Source organism: Chiloscyllium punctatum, chromosome 28, assembly GCF_047496795.1.
Source record: "Chiloscyllium punctatum isolate Juve2018m chromosome 28, sChiPun1.3, whole genome shotgun sequence".
NCBI lineage: Eukaryota > Metazoa > Chordata > Chondrichthyes > Orectolobiformes > Hemiscylliidae > Chiloscyllium > Chiloscyllium punctatum.
The window spans coordinates 12,483,560-12,501,515 of NC_092766.1; the positions used below are offsets into that span (position 1 = coordinate 12,483,560).

A 17,956-nucleotide genomic window follows, 5' to 3' on the forward strand; every position below is an offset into this window, starting at 1 on the left:
TCTTTATAAACAAGCTGGATGAGGACGTAGAAGGTTGGGTTAGTAAATTTGTGGATGACACAGGTCAGTAGAATTGTGGATAGTGCCAAAGGATGTTGGAGGTTCTAGGGGGACATTAATAAGTTGCAGAGCTGGACTGAGAGGCGGCACATGGAAGTTAATGAGGAAAAATTAGAGGTGATTGACTTTGGAAGGAGTAACAGGAATGCAGAGCGCTAGGCTAATGGTAAGATTCGTCGCAGTGTAGGTGAGCAGAGAGATCTCGGTGTCCATGTACATAGATACCTGAAAGCTGCCACCCAGGTTGATAGGCTTGGTACGAAGGCATATGATGTGTTACCTTTTATTAGTAGAGGGAGTGAGTTTCAGAACCATGAAGTCATGCTGCAGCTGTATAAACCTTTGGTGCGGTCGCACTTGGAATATCGCGTACAGTTCTGGCCACCACATTATAGGAAGGGTGCGAAACATTGGAAAAGGTTCAGAGGAGATTAACTCGGATATTGCCTGTTATGGAAGGAAGGTCTTTTGAGGAAAGGCTGCGGGACTTGAGGCTATTTACGTTCGGGAGAGGAAGGTTGCAAGGTGACTTAACTGAGCCATATAAGACAATCAGAAGGTTAGAGAGGGTAGACAAGAGGGGACATAGCTTTAAATTGAAAGTAACAGATGTAGGACAGATGCCAGACGTAGTTTGTTTAGTCAGAGAGTAGTAAGGGTGTGGAACGCACTTCCTGCAACAGTTGTAGACTCGTCAACTTTAAGGGCATTTAAATGGTCATTCGATCAACGAAAATAGAATAGTGTAGGTTAGATGGACTTGGGATTGGCTTCACAGGTCAGTGCAACATTGAGGGCTGGAGGGCCTCTAATGTGCTGTAACGTTCTATGTACGTCATTCATAGCGCCGCCTAGTTGTTGGGATGAGGATATATATAAGACAGAAGAGCACCCAGCGTTTTGATGGAGGTATATAGCGGTTACAGCTACAGCAACATTAATCTGGATAAATATAAGTTACTGTGTAAAACGCGGCGCGAATCAGTGTTTATATATTTTTAAAAACATCACACATTGCCACCTAACGGCAGCGATGACTGAGTCGCTCTAATGTACAGGTATACAGTAATACTTACAGCACCATGCTGCATCAGAATTTCGGATGTATATCAGTTAGAGTGCCACCAACCATTGTGTCGAGATTATGTATCGCTCATATTGTGTTAACAGGGATAAATTGTGGACATGCGAGGACTGTGGAGTAGGGATTTAGATCCCTGTCTGAGCTGCAAACACCGGACAAGGCAGGTAATTGATTAAGGCAGTGCTCAGTAGTCATCAGCTGTGGTGATGACGGTGTCTGGTGCAGGGACACTTGGTCGCAGTGGTGGAGGCAATGCCCAGAGCGGGTACAATTGGCTTTGGTCTTTTTGAAGATGAACTCTTGGTGGTATCATCTGTGTATCTGGAACGGGGTTTCCCTGAGACCCAGAGAATTTTGCAAAAACCTCTCAGAAGCTTTGGAGCTGTGTTTGAACACCCTTTGTAGAGAGGATGAACTCTGTACATGTAATTTAATTTTTTATCCTTTTTGTAACTCCGATTGATGGTAGAATGTGGTGATGAAACACTTTTCACTTATCCTTCCACGTGAGTGATGCTGATTTGGCAATCATTCAAAGCGTCAAGTTCCGAGGAGTGGTGATCACCAACAATCTGCCTTCGTCCACTCATGTTGACGTCACAGTCAAGCAAGCCCAAGAACATCTCTACCTCCTCAGGAGGCTAAGAAAATTTGGCATGCCCATAATCGTTCTTCACAATTTTTGCAGAAGCACCAGGCAATGCATTCTCTGCAGATGCACCAGGGCTTGGTATGGCAACTGTTCTGCTGAGGACTAGAAGTAATTACAGAGAATTTCAAACACAGCCCAGCCCATCATGCAAATCAACCTTTTTTCTATCGACTCCATCCAGACTTCTCAATGCCTCGGGAAGGCAGCCAATATAATCAAAAACTCCTCCCACCTCTGTTGTAATCTTTTCCAACGTCCTCTGTCAGGCAGAAGATACTAAAGTTTAAATACACAGGAAAGGTTTCTGTTCCGCTTTCATTAGGTTTCTGACTGGACCTCACAATTTGGACTTTCCATGTTGGTCTCTTTTTTTTTGTGTGCCTTCTCTGCAGCCATAACATTATATTCTTCACTCTGCTTTGTTATCACTCTGCCGCATTTTGCAACATATAATGTGCCTATCCAGCTTCCAAAACAGAAGGTTTCACTGCACCTAGTTGCATGTGACAATAATAAATCAAATTTTAAAAAAACCTGTGACAATAAATAACTAAAACAATTCATCGCCACCTAGTGGCAAGATGAGTGTTCGGGTGTACAATAGATGTATGAACTATGACATCACTCAGCGGCAGAGATGAGAATAGATCTCAGTCACAGAGCCAATTAATGGTTGTATTATGGATATACATCAGTCACCATGCCACCATGTGGCAGGGATGCTGATGCTGCTCACCTCCAGTAAATGCTGAGCCTGGACTTCAAATCCATCAAGAGAAAATAATAACACTGAGGTGATTTCTGTATTAACTCTACTTTCTTTCAACCTCGGTAATAGCTGGAGAACTGATTAGATCAAACATTCTGAATCGAATCTCTGTTTTTGTTCTGCTTATGGACACCCAGACTTTTCAAGGTTGCCCAGGCTCTGCAGGGAGACAGAAACGTAAGATATAGAAGAGGAGGAGTTCAGCCCTTCCAGTCTGTTCCACCTTACAATGCCATCATGGCTGATCTCATTTCAGCCTCAACTTCACTTTCTTGCCCAGTCCCCATCATCCCGTTAACCCATTCTTATATTAAAATCTATCTTCACCTCAAAGTTACTCAGTGACCTGACAGCCATCACACTCCACAGATTCACAATCCTTTCAGAGAAACCATTCCTCCCCATCTCTGTTGGACATCTACAAGCTCCTATCGTAGAATCATGGCCTCTCCATCTTGATAGCCCCACATGAGTCACGTCTACTTTATCAATCTGATACAGCACGGTGGCACAGTGGGTAGCACTGCTGCCTCACAGCGCCAGCGACCTGGGTTCAATTCCCACCTCAGGTGACTGTGTGGAGTTTGCACATTCTCCCCGTGTCTGCGTGGGTTTCCTCTGGGTGCTCCGGTTTCCTCCCACAGTCTAAAGATGTGCAGGTCAGGTGAATTGGCCATGCTAAATTGTCCATAGTGTTCGGTAAGGGGTAAATGTAGGGGAATGGGTGGGTTACGCTTCGGCGGGTCGGTGTGGACTTGTTGGGCTGAAGGGCCTATTTCCACACTGTAAGTAATCTAATCTAATCCTATCGACCTCAATTAGCTCTCCTCTCATTCTTCTAAATACTGGTGAATACAGGCTTTAGCTGCTCATAGAACAAGTCTCGCATCTTACCAGTGGGGTTCTCTTATTAATCATTCAGCCCCAGGATTATTATGCTCATGTAATTGTAGAATGAACAAAGAACAAAGAAAATTTACAGCCTAGGAACAGGCCTTTTGGCCCTCCAAACCTGAACTGATCCAAATCCACTGTCTAAATCTGTCGCCCAATTCATAAGCATCTGTATCCCTCTGCTCCTACCTACTCATGCAACTGTGCAGATGCATCTCAAATGAATCTACCTTGCCTGCCTCGACAACCTCTGCTGCCAACGTATTCCATGCACCTACCACCATCTGCATGTATCCGTCTTCAACTTTCCACCTCTCATTGTTGAATCCATCACCTTGGGAAAAAAGCTTATCTCTATCTACTCTGTCGATACCTTTCATGATTTTGTCGACTCAGTCAGGTTCCCCCACAATCTCTTTTTTTGTAATGAAAACAATCCTAACCTACTCAAACTCTCTTCATAGCTAGCACCTTCCATGCCAGGCAACATCCTCATCAACCTTTTCTGCACCCTATCCAAAGCGTCCACATCCTTTTGGTAATGTGGCGACTTTAACTATGTTCAAATTTGGTCTCCACCTTCGATTAGTAATGAAGAGGTGCGTGTGAATGTGTGTGTGTGTGTGTGTATGTGTGTGTGTGTTTGTGTGTATGTGTGTGTGTGCTATGTGTGTGTGTATGTGTGTGTATGTGTGTGTGTATGTGTGTGTGTATGTGTGTGTGTGCTGTGTGTGTGTTATGTGTGTGTATGTGTGTGTGTGCTATGTGTGTGTGTATGTGTGTGTGTGTGTATGTGTGTGTGTGAGTGTGCGTGTGTGTATGTCTGTGTGTGCGAGTGTGTGTGTGCGTGTGTCTGTGTGTGAGTGTGCGTGTGTATGTGTGTGCTATGTGTGTGTGTATGTGTGTGTATGCTATGTGTGTGTGTGTGTGTGTGCTATGTGTGTGTGTATGTGTGTGCTATGTGTGTGTGTGCTATGTGTGTGTGTGCTAAGTGTGTGTGTTTGTGTGTGTGTGTGTGTATGTGTGTGTGTGCTGTGTGTGTGTGTGTGTACATCTGCGTGTCTGCAATAAGTACAAAAAAAAGCAATAGTATGAGACTTATTCACCCATTAAGTCTGTTCTGCCATTCAATATAATCATGCGTTCAGCGGTATCTCGATACCATTATTCAGTTCTCCTCCACACCCTTCAACAGCTTTCACCTCCTGAAAACTACTTCTTCCTTGGAAATATTCAATGGCTTTGCCACCACAGCATTCTGTGGTGGAGAATTCCATGTTTTCACCATCCCCCAAGTGAAGAAATTTCTCCTCATCTCATTCACAAATGGTCTATGCGGTATCCCGAGAGATTTTCCCTCTTGTGCTGAACTCTAAATATGTGTGTATGCGATAGTGTGTGAAAAAGTAAAAGTCTGTGATGGAACAAGATAATTTGTGTGTGACTGTACATGTGAGGGTGGTGAAGTTATTACAAGCGTGTGTGCAAAAGCGAGAAAATGTGGCTGAGTGTATGAGGCAGTGAGAGAGACTGCGTGTAAGAGAAAGAAAGTGTGTTCGTGCAAACACGAGAAGGAGAGGAGAATGTGAAAAAGTGTAAGTATGTGTGAGAGACAGAGGGTATGTGTGAGAGATAATTAGAGACTGTACATGTCAGGTGGGTTAGAGGGAGTGTGTAACATATAGAAAATGCATGTGTATCCAAGAGTGAGAGTGTGACAAGGAGAAAGTATGGGTGTGAGAGAGTTCGTGTGTGAGAAACAGAGAGGGAGAGTTCGAGAAAGTATGCAAGAGATAAAATGTGTGACTGTGTGAGTGAGAGTGTAAAAAAAGTAAGTGTGAGCACGTGAGAGAGAGGAGTGCAGGTATGTGTAAGAGAGAATGTGTGCATGTATGAGCAGGAGGGTATGTGCATGAGAAGAAGGGATTAAAGAGATTGAATTTAAGAGAGAGAGAACATGTGTGTGTGTGTGAATCTGTGCTTGAGAGGGAAGGAGTGGATGTGTATGCAGGTGAGAAAACCTGTCAGAAGTCACAGGACACCAGGTTATATTATAATGGATTTGTTTGGAATCACAAGCTTCTGGACGGCTACCCCTTCATCTGGTGAAGGAGCACCTGACGTGTAAAAGGAGTAGTGCTCTGAAAGTTTGTGATTTCAAGTAAACCTGTTGGACTATAAACTGGTGCCATGTCACTTCTGACTTAGTCCACCCCAATCCAACACCGGCTTTTCCACATCATAAGCGAGGGTGTGTGTACAAGAGAGAAATTGTGCATGCATGAGAAAGGAATAGTTAAGTGTGTAAAAAAGGCAATGTGTTTGTGTCTACGTATGTGTGTATATGTCGATGTGCAGCGTGTGCATGTGATTCCACGTGCTTAGAATGAAGCTTGTAGCTTTTGATTTGGAAAATCTTTTAAAACATGTTAATAAGTTGCTCTATTGCCAATGAGGTTTTCTCAGGCCCATGTCAGCTAACAACCAGTGATTAATCCTTGGCAGTTCACAGAACGGAGTGGGTGGCCTCAGCTAAACGGTGCCCAGGGGAATCTGAAGTTTTGAACATGAAAACACAGAGAAGAGACATATTCTTATGCTGCTATTCTGTGAATGAAGGAGCGATTCGGTTATCCCACACTCCACACTTCCCCATTACTCATCCTCCCAAAACCGTGCTACTCACTTGTTGAAAGCTTCTTTTCAATCTGCTTCCACTTTCCGAAGTCCTTAATCACAATGACTCGGTGGGTCAGAAAACATAACACTTGCGATTTTTGAGAAGGTTTGTAGATCAAGTTGAGGTTCAGGTTGTAAGTTAGCTCGCTGAGCTGGCAGGATAGCTTGCTGACGTTTCGTCAACATGCCTGGTAACAACATCGGTGAGTCTTTCGCGATGTACTGGTGTTCTGGCCCTCTTTCTATTTATATGTCTTGGTCTCTTCAGGTTTTTGATATGATTTCCGCTTCTTTTTCTCAGAGATTTGTAAATGGGGTCGAAATCAATGTGTTTATGGATGAAATTCCGGTTTGAATGCCAGGTCTCTAAGAGTTCCCTTGCGTGTCTCTGTTCAGCCTGTCCAAGGATGGATGTGTTGTACCAATCGAAGTGGTGTTCTTCTTCATCTGTATGTAAGGACACTAGCGATAGTGGGTCATGTCTTGTGATGGCTAGTTGGTGTTCTTGTAACCTGGTGGCTTGTTCTCTCCCTGTCTGTTCGATATAGTGTTTGTTACTGACTTTGCATGATATTTTATATTTCAGTTTTCAGTGGAATTCCTTTGCTCATCCCTCTGTCGGTGTGCCAGGGAGTGAGAGTATGGGTCTGAGCATACAGACTAGCAAAGGAACGCCACCAGAAACTGAAATACCTAGTTGAAGACTCATGCCACTCCTTCCACTTTTCCCAAGAATTGCTGAACTAATCAAAAGCACAAGGCAGAAGAGGACGAAATAATGCTCTCCCTTGATGCAACAGCCCTATTCATATCAATTAAAATCGGCCTGGCCAATGAAACACTGACCACACTACGAGACGAACGAAGGACACAACCACCAGCCAGCACCAACTTCATCAGCAAGATAAACATCATCAAGCTCGTAGAGCTGTGGCTTTCTACCCACCTCAACTTCAATGACAAGACCTACAAAAAAATCAATGGCACACCCATGGGATCAGGCCTCTTAGCAGAAGCAGTAATGCAGAGACTTGAACAAACGATCCATGATCCAACCCAAGCTTTGGGTCCACTACTGGGATGACACCTTTGTCATCACAAAACGGAACAAATCAGAGGAAACCCATAACGTCATCAACAACATTTTTACTGGGATAAATTTCACAAAAGAGGAGGAGAGCAACAATAGACTCCCCTCCCTAGATGTCACATTGGAACGGACAGTTACTGGAGAATTGCAGACCAGCGTCAACAGGAAACTAACATACACAGACCAGATGCTTAACTACAGATGCAATAATTGCAACACCCACAAACTGAGCTGCATCCAGATATTATTTAAACGAGTCACAACACACTGCAGCACCCAGGAAATACGAGCAGCAGAAGAAAAATACCTATACATGTATTCAAGAAGTACGGGTACCTGTTAAACACAGTCCACCAACTCTTAAACAACCAGCTGAAATAAGTAGACACAACACACTCAGAAACTCGAGCCACACTACCATGCATCAAATACATCTTGGAGATGACTACGACACTACTACAAACCCTTGGTATCATGGCAGCCCACAAAACAATCTACACACTGAAACAGCTACTGATGAACCTAAAGGACTATATGCGAACAAACAGCAAAACGAATGTCATTTACAAAATACAATGCAAGGACTGTAAGAAATGCTGCATCGGACAGACAGGCAAAAATCTAGCCACCAAGATACGCGAACATCAAGTAGCCACCAAAAGGCATGACCCACTTTCCCTAGTATCCTTTCATACAGAAAGACGAAGGACACCACTTGACTGGGACAACACCCATCCTGGGACAGGCTAACAAGAGACAAGTTTGGTAATTTCTAGAGGCAAGGCATTCAAACCGGAATTCCATCAATAAACACATCGATCCCATTTACCAATCTTTGAGAAAAAGAATCGGAAATAATATCACCCATCTTAAGAGACCAAGACATATAAATAGAAAGCAGGGCAGAACACCAGCACTTCACCAGTGGCTCACTAATGATGTTACCTAATGATGTAATGAAACGTCTGAAAACAAACCTGCCAGCTTAGCGAGCAAACTTACAACCTGAACAGAAACAGTCATTTCTGAATTCTCTTCCTCTACGCAAACCTGTTATCGACCCTCTTTCCAATGGGAACAATATTCCCTCGCTGCCTCCAGTAAAACCTGCAAGAGTTTCTCTGTGGAATTAGGGATAACTCACTTTGGATGAGATGGGAGAGAACAAATGCCCTACTTCTAAGGTGAGCTCATTATACATCACCAAGGGGCTGAGCTTAAGTTGGGCTTGTATGCTTGTATCTGCGTTTGTGCGTGTGTGTGCGTGTGCGTGTGTGTGTGTGTGATTAGGGCTGGTGTGGGAAACAGAAGTGAGATAGAGATCTTTCTGCGGGTTACAGGTTTATGACCCTCAGCTTGCAGCTCCTGACTCGGCGCATGTTTTACCCACAATCAACTCTTGTTAGTTAGAGTTCATGAAGATACAGAGTCCAGAGCACACCTGTCAAAATTACAGAGGCACTCTGAAAGGGGCTATCATTGACAAGATCAGTGACAGAATTGGGAGGTTAGACTCATCAGGAGAGAGTGACCTTTTTTTGGGACACTTTTGAAAAGAAAATAGCGAGCTGTGGGCCATTACCTGATTCAAGTTTTAAAATTGTGAATATCAATACAATAGAATGTTTTGTTCCTGTTGCAAACAAAACTAAAGTTGATCAACATCTCCCCCCGCCCCCCGATAAATTCAATCAGGAATCCAGGAGAAACTTCCTCAGGAATGGAGATTATAGATCTCACTCCATGGGGATTTATGAGAATGGATGACTTACTCCCATGGGTGGTGGAAGGGACTGGGGGGCTCACACGTGGGGAGTAGGAGAGAATCGAATACTCGGTCCTGAGTGGTGTGGGGAGAATTTAGGTACTTGGTCCCACAGGGAGTGGTTGAGATGAATATTGTTGGTGTACATTCACATTCCATAATTTGATATAATTCTGTGTAATGTTGTCACAGCAGCAAACTATCCACTGCCAAGACACTTTTAATGCCCTTTAAATGTTCAATAACGACAGTCATTTATTTTTATCATTTCAGATCTATTCAGAGCTGTGTTTACTCCAAGTTTACAAACGCAACAGGATCATTGTTTAAGTGGGGAAATTGCTCCCCATTCTATCCAGGCTGAGAGTTTGCACGCAAAATTCTGGGGACAATTGCAGCAGGAAATCCCCACTCATCAAATCAAACAATAATTTCACCGGCTCCTGATATCCATCGATTCACCAAATACCGACATTGTTGCATAAATTACGTTGCAAAACACGAACAAACAACAAAACATCACTTGGCACACATTGACTGAACCGTGACAGTGTTTGCCTCAGAGCTAACAGTCGCTGGAGCTGATGGTGTTGAGGAGAGGCGAATTCAATGAACCGTGCTTGACACTGCAAGAATATCTGGAGCCCTTCTTCCAGTCCGTAGCCGGGACGGTCAGGTAACAGCTCAGGCCGATCACTGTCCAGGGACACGGGACTTGTGGTCACCCCGATATCTGTGTCTTTCCCATCCGCACTCCAGAAGACCTGTGCAAAGCCCGGCTTGAAGCGACTCACCAGACAGGAAATGGTGCCTGATTCTGTGTCTATTTGTTCTGGTGAAGGATGGAGCAGAAGGACAAATGGTTTCCGATCGTCACGACCTGATCATGGTGAAAGAGAGAATGACGATTACATACATGAATGAAAAAAACCTCTGATCCATCCAAAGGAGGTAAAATTACACATATTAGACTCAACTGCGTGTTTGTGAAGGACAGAGACAGATAATTATTAATATTAACACTCTGACTTGATGTATGAGTATGCGTGAGACCGTGAATTGCTCATGTCTTACACTCTGACCTGTGTGTGTGTGGGAGAGACACAGAGTGAGAAAGAAACTTATTCATATGCATAACGCTGACTGGTCATGGTGTGGAGGTTTGGGTGTTTGACTGGGGTGGGCAAACTTGAAAGTCAGACAATACCAGGTGATAGTCCAACAGGTTTATTTGGAAGTGCTAGCTTTTGGAGCGCTGCTCCTTCATCAGTTAACGAGTGGGGCAGAATCGTGAGACACAGAATTTATAGCAAAAGATTACAGTGTCATGCAATTAAAGTGATATATTGAACAAACCGAAATTGCTGTTCAGTCTTTCACCTTCTAGGATGGGCTGCAGTTTTCGTTTCATTAACATGCAAAACCCAGAAATTATTTAAAGTCACATTGTCAAGATGGCTTAACGTTTTTAAAAAATCGATGACATCTCATCCCAGACTATGTCTTGAAGGCGTGAGGTTAGACTCTGCATCTACCCCAACCTTGAGTCAGACTGGTGCTATTTCAAATGTCGGAATCCGTCATACTCACTCACACACTCTACCAATCCACACAGGCAAACGCATGCTCTCTCAAGCGCACTCTCTCTCTCTCCGTCTCTCTCTCTCATACACACACGTCTAACAGATGAATTTAAATTTCCAGAATTGTATTTCCAAATACTTTTTTATTTTTGCTTAAAAAGACAAAAAACCTGCAGGCAGTCAATGCAGGCAGTCAGTCCATATTTTGTAAATAGAACCATTCTGACTCAGGTTTGGGATTGAGACGGACTCCAACCACACAACTTTAATACATTGTCTGAGCTGAGATGTCATCTGGTTTTATAAAACCTTAAGTTATCTCGAAAATGTGACTGAAAATGAATTCTGTGATTTACAAATTAATGAACCAAAAACTATAACCTATTAAAAAAAAGACGTAACAGCAATCTATGTTTCTTCAATGTATCATTTTAATTGCATGACACTGTGATTTTTTTTGCTCTAAATTCTGTGTCTTCTGATCCTACTTTCCTAGGTACCTGATACAGGAGTAGTGCTCTGAAAGCTAGTACTTCCAAATACACTGGTATATTTGTGTGGGATAGAGAAACATAGAATATTCTGACTTGTAAATGCGAGTGAATTATTGACATAATCCCTGACCTGTGCGCGTGACAGAGAATTATTGTAGCACCTCCTGTTCTGTGTGTATAACCTGGTGTTTTGTGATATTTTTTTGAAACTCTGACTTGTGTGTCTGTGTGCGTGAGAGAAAGATAGAGAAAATTATTGAGATACATATAATATATACATGCAAACTTGTACATGTGAATATGCGTGCGTAAGAGATTTATCAGCATAACTATTTCACCCATGTTTGTGAGAATTACTGGTGCATATATAAAACACTGACCTGTGCATGTCTTTTGTATTTATTCATCATTTGTGATGAGGGGGGCGTCGTTGTCTGGCTAGCATTTATTGCCAGTCCCTAGTTGCCCTTCAGAAGGTTGTGGTGAGCCACCTTCTTGATCTAGTGTAATCCACTGCTGCGTTTTGGCCCACAATGCCATGAGGAAGGGATTTGCAGGAGTGAGTGATAGTGTAACATAACTACCTGATGTGTGTGCGTGTGTATGTGTGGGTGCACGTTCGCGTGTGTATGTGCGTGAGAGAGAGAGGGGGTAGAGAGAGGGGGAGAGAGGGGGGAGAGAGGGGAGAGAGAGAGAGAAGACGAGAGTAATTAATATGACACTCTGACTTGCGCCTGAGAGAATTATTGAAATTTATTGAAGTTGATTCTGAGGAAGGGTCACTGGATCTTAATTTCTTTCCACAGATGCTGCCAGATTTATTGAGTCTTTCTAGCAACTTCAGTTTTTGATTAGGATAAACTATTTGACTTGTATGTTTGAGAGATAATTATTGACCTAAATCAGATACAAATCTTCTCACAAATATTCATCTAAAGTCTGATCTGCATATATTTGTGTGAATATGAGACGAAAATAATTACTTGTGTACATAACAATCTGACTGGTATATTTGCGTGGGATAGAGAAACATGGAATATTCTGACCTGTAAATGCGAGTGAATTATTGACATCATCCCTGACCTGTGCGCGTGACAGAGAATTATTGTAGCACCTTCTGTTCTGTGTGTGAATGTGTGACAGAATTATTCATAAATATACATAAGTCACTGGCGTATGTATGTGTGTTTGTGTGACAAAAGATACAGAAAATTATTATTCGGAACAATGCTCAGACGTATGTGCGCAAGACGGAGATTTATTCATTTAAACTCTGACCCGCGTGTGTTTTGCGTCTGAGCGAGAGAATTATTACTATAAATAAGATTTTAACCTGTGTGCTTTTGTCAGACAATATTTAATATAAAAACGCACCTGTCTCTCTCTGTCTCTCTATCTCTCTCTCTCTCTGTGTATGTGTGTGTGTGCGTGTGTGCGAGAGAGATAGATAGATAGAAAGACAGAGATAAAGAATTACGAACATTTGCACCACTCTGATCGGTGTTTGCGGACGTGTGTGAGTAGGAGGCAGCGAATTAAAAACACAACAGTGGCCTATGTGTGTGGGATAAATGTTGATATAATCTATCTGACCTGTCTATGTGTGAGTGAGAGCAGTGTGAATGTAACAATGCCCTGTTTTATAATCTCGGTTCTGTGCGCGAATGTGCGAGAGAGAATTATTAATAACATAACATTCTGATTTATGTGCGTGGGAAAGAAGGGGAGACATGAAGAGAGAGAAATATTAATACAAAAACTGCACTAACCTGTGTATATGGAGAGTGAATTATTGTTATAATCTCTGAGCTTTGTGTGTGTGTCTGTCGGCATGTCTGTGTGTGTCATAGAGAGAAAATTATTAATATAAAGAGCACTCTGACTGCTATGTGTTTGTGTGTGGGAGAGAATTACTAATGTAACATTGACCTGCGTGTGAGATAGAAATATTGTTATAATCTCTGACCGATTTGTGTTTGTAAGAGATACAGAATTATTAACATACATAACACGCTGACCTTTGTCTATGTGAGTGTTGGGGAGGGCTGGGGGGTGGGGGGAAAGAGAGAGAGAAAGAGAGTGTGTGTGTGAGAGAGAAATATGCTCTGGCCTGTGTTTATCGCGTGGCATAGAATTTTTAAGGTAACATTGACTGGTGTGTGTAGGAGAGAATTATTGATATTTTCTCTGATATATGTATTTGTGTGAGAGATAATTTCTAATGTAATACTGCCTGGATGTGGGAGAGAATTATTGATCATGTCTGGTCAGTGTATATTTGTGTGAGAGGGAGAATCATTTATATATTTCTAAGACTCTCCCGTGTTTTCGAGACAGCGAGAAAAGGAGAGGGACAATTGTTAACATAACATAACACACTGACATGTATGTCTATATGTGAGAGAGAATTTGTAATAGCAATAACATTAAGATAACAATAACAATTAATAATCCGTATATACAACACACTGACCGCTGGGTATTTCTGAGGAGACAGATAATTATTAATGTTACACTGACCTGTGTGCGTGTGAGAGAGGGAGAGGCAGAGAGAGAATGGTTGATATAAATAACATTTTGACCTGCGTATGTCATTGAGATTTATTAAAAGAACACTGACCTTACGTGTAAGAAAGAACTATTAATATAGTCTCTCCGACCTGTGTGTAAAGGAGAGAGAGAATTATTATTACTTGTAAAATGGCCTGATCTGTGCGATTATTTGAGAGAATTATTGATATGAAGCATACTCTAAACTCTGTGAGTGAGTGAATGAAGGAGAGAATTGTTATATAACACTGACTTGTGGGTGCGAATCAGAGTTGTTGTAAAATGTGTTAAATTGTGACTTGGCGCAATCTTAAGAAGAGAATCCACACTGAAGGGATAAAATTTAACTATTCTGAACAACAGAGAAGACACAAAAGGAAACCAAATCTACGAAATCTGGACTATCGCGGTAGTTCAACCTCTAAAGATCATTTACACAGAGGTGTTACAATGGCGGGGCTCACCAAGAAACCGACCTAGTGCTTGAGTAGGGGGTAAGAGGAAAAAATATTAGTACTATGTCCTTTTCCACATTCTGCCTTTCTCGGAGTGAGGGGTGTGGGGTCGGACCGATTCACAGACTAACCAGACATTTGGAAATCCCTCTCGTCTCTGAGAACACTGACAGCACAGGATTTCATCCAGAGTCTAACATGTCTGGAGATCGGATAGAAACCCTTCAATTTCCAGTTGGGCTCTGTCGGAAACTGCACTGACGGAAAATTATAAAGGTGACCTCAACCAGTGATGTTTCAGACTCAGTTATAAACTTCAGCAGTTCTACATACTGAATTCTTGTATTTCCCTGTCTTACTGTGTAAGCGGTTTATTAACTCTCTAAATGCACTAATCTGAATGAGAGAGAGAGGGGGGAAACAAAATCACTTACTTTGAACAGTCAGGGCGGTTCCACCTGCAAAGATGTAGCCAGCTTAGTCAGCCCACACTTGGCAGTAATAGACGGCTGGGTCACCGGAGACCAGATTTCTGATGGTTAGGATGAAGCGATTACTGGAAGTGTCGCGAGAAGGTTGGAAACGGTCTGTGAAACCGGTGCGTCTGAAAATGTCCTTGTCACTGTCATGCGTGATCACCCACACCGGGCCTTCTCCGGGAGTCTGACGGTGCCAACGTACATGGGAGCTGCCCACATCACCGTTCTGGATCGCACACTTAAATTGGGTGGTCTGACCGGCGGAGAGTGGGTCGGATACCGTACTCTGATTGAGAACAGGAACAGCCAAAGTACCTACAATTGAAGAAATATATGCGTGCGTTGAATTATTTTGCCAGCTGGTGTGAAACAAAGCCAACAAGTGTTTAACAAATATACGTTAATCCAGAGCAATTCCTGACCTGTCACACGGAGCAACAGAGTCCACAGCAAATGCAGCGTCGGAAACATTTCCACTGGAGAATGCAGTGAAACAGCCAATTTTCTGGGTGCTGCCCTCAGTGGAACCGTTTGCTGTAAACTCCTGGGACCCCCTCCTCACCTAGTGTCGGTAAACCGGAAAGGGCTCTTCCAGCTCTATTTATTGACTGAAATGCAAATGAAGGGGCAGAAACCAGGCAAATCAACACTTTGGGCTTCCACCGATCTCTTTCTGGCTTCTTGCATGGTTGTCCATAATCTGAACTTTCGGGTTTGCCAATGTTCAATGTGCGATTGGACTTTGTAATCATAAGAAGATAGCAAATAGACGCAAATGTAAGCTTTTTGGCCCTTCAACACCTGATCTGCCATGCAATAGGATCATGGCTGATCCTCCAACTCTTAGATTAGATTACTTCCAGTGTGGAAACAGGCCCTTCGGCCCAACAAGTCCACACAACCCCGCCCCGCCGAAGTGCAACCCACCCATACCCCTACATTTACCCCTTACCTCACACTATGGGCAATTTAGCATAGCCAATTCACCTGACCTGCGCATCTTTGGACTGTGGGAGAAAACCGGAGCACCCGGAGGAAACCCACGCAGACACGGGGAGAACGTGCAAACGCCACACAGTCAGTCGCCTGAGGCGGGAATTGAACCCGGGTCTCTCGCGCTGTGAGGCAGCAGTGTTAACCACTGTGCCACCGTGCCGCCCACAAACTCTATCCCCAATTCTCTGTCTCCCAATGCCCTTCCAACCCTTTAGACCTAAGAACTATTACCAATTCCTCTTGAAAACATGCATTTGAAAAAATGCACTAATCTTTTCTTTCTCTGTGCTTTCTTGGTGTCATAGAGTCAAGGCCCATAGCGTGGCCCAATCCGTCCATATTGACCAGAGGGCATAGATTTGAGGTAAGGTGCAGGAGATTTCAAGGACATATGAGGCCAGAGTGTGGTTGGTATCTTGAACTTACACCTTGTAAGGATGGTAGAGACAGAAGTCTCATCACATTGAAGAAGAATTTAGTTATACACTTGTCCTGTTCAGTACCATAAAATTTAATGAGAATAGATTATTTACAGTGTGAAAACAGGCCCTTCGGCCCAAAAAGTCCACACCGACCCGCCCTCATTCCACTAACACTACAGGCAATTTAGCATGACCAATTCACCTGACCTGCACATTTTTGGACTGTGGGAGGAAACCGGAGCACCCAGAGGAAACCCACGCAAACACGGGGGGGAATGTGCTAAATCCAAACAATCAGTCGCCTGAGGCAGGAATTGAACCCGGGTCTCTAGCACTGTAAGACAGCAGTGCTAACCACTGACTTGCGTGGCGCTGACTTGATGTGTCAAAGGGCAAAAGTCTATCTTGGAGACCTTTATGACTTTGTGGCTTCAATTTTTGATTAACTCTTAATTACTTTCAAAATATTTATCATATCTTTTTCAGAAGACAGTTCACAACTGTGTGTTGAGTCAGAACTGTTGTTGTACACAATGCACTGCTGCCCTCTGTATTACAATGATTTTAAATTGGCAATGATGCAACTATCAGTGAAGAGAACTCGATGGAAGGAGGAAATAAAGATCCAAATCTCTGGGGGAGAGTAGGCTTTGAAGTGGAACAGCAAGGCTGGAAAAGGATATAGACTGCATTACTAATTGGGTAAGCAAGTCGTAGACGGACTTGGATATGGGTAAATGTGGAATTATCCACTTTAGTTCGAGTAATACAAAAACAGATTATTTCGGTAAGGGTTGGGACTTGAGGAGAAAGGGTTGTCCCAAGAGGAGAGTGGGCCTATAACTTCTCGCTATTAGAGGAAAGAGAGAACATCCATTGAAAAACAACAAAGTTTGAGAGGTTTAACATAGTCGATGTGGACAGATTGTGCTTCCCCACCTCCCAAATTAGCAACACCCAACCACATCCCAACGACTGACTGGAAAATCGAGAAGATGTTCCAGCATAAGAGAGCAGCCAATTTGGTCTGAGGGGAAATGAAATTCTTTAGTTCAGAACCTGGTGAACTTGTAGTATTCTCTTTGTCTACAGAAGATTCTAATGGGCAGAATTTTGCACACTTAGTGAGTCGAGGGATGTGGACTAGGAAGGTGGAGTGGCGATGCAATCAATCAAGATTAAACTGAATGCCAGGTTGATAGACTCCACGGCCGCCGCTTTCTTAGATGGAATCATCGATTGCCTTATAAGCTTTGTTGATTTGAAAGCAACTGTTCCACAACATCAGCCATTTAGCAGTCCTTAATGGCCATCCAATGATGATACACAAAGTCGAGGAGCCGATCCACAGGCTGCTTCTGAGTTTCACGCAGCGCAGACTCTCGACCTCTGGTGACTTGGGTGGCGTTTCGAGTGCTTTATTTTCGCTTCCAAGAGCCAAAGCGATGCTGTTTTTGTCCTGTTTGTGAAGGAGCTGCTGGTTGGCACGTTTACTCATTCCAGATGGAGGGGAAGAAGAGGGTCATGTCGGCGGAGGAACTGAAACCTCTTCTCACAGCAGCGGCAACAACAGCACACCGTGGCAACAGTCGTCAGGTCCAAAACATCACATAGGCGGTTGTAGCTTCCCCCATGAACAAGATGGAAAGGGCAGAACCTCTTGTCAGACATGTCACACACTTACACAAACACACACACGATAGCTTGGTCACTCAAAATAATCGAAGAGGGCTCCTGATGTTTGTCCTCTGGACTCTCTCATCCTCCATTTTACTCCTGTTCCCAATCACTCAAGCCCCACATTGGATCTCACTCTAGCTTCCACTCATTCAGCTCCGACACCCTTCGCTATCTCTGTAACATTCTCCAGCCATTTAATGCTCCATATTTGTGTTACACCTTCCATTCCCTCCCTCTCTCTCCATTTCTGTTACTCCATCTAGCTTCAGCACACCTCCTATCTCTGTAATATTCTACTCCAACG

The 17,956-nt window shown here is 43.3% G+C and overlaps 1 pseudogene; it reads right to left on the reverse strand.

Moving 5' to 3' along the window:
* Window positions 1-9,558: 9,558 nt before the first annotated feature.
* Window positions 9,559-15,025, reverse strand: LOC140453822 (immunoglobulin lambda-1 light chain-like; annotated as a pseudogene).
* Between the last annotated feature and the right edge of the window lie 2,931 nt (window positions 15,026-17,956).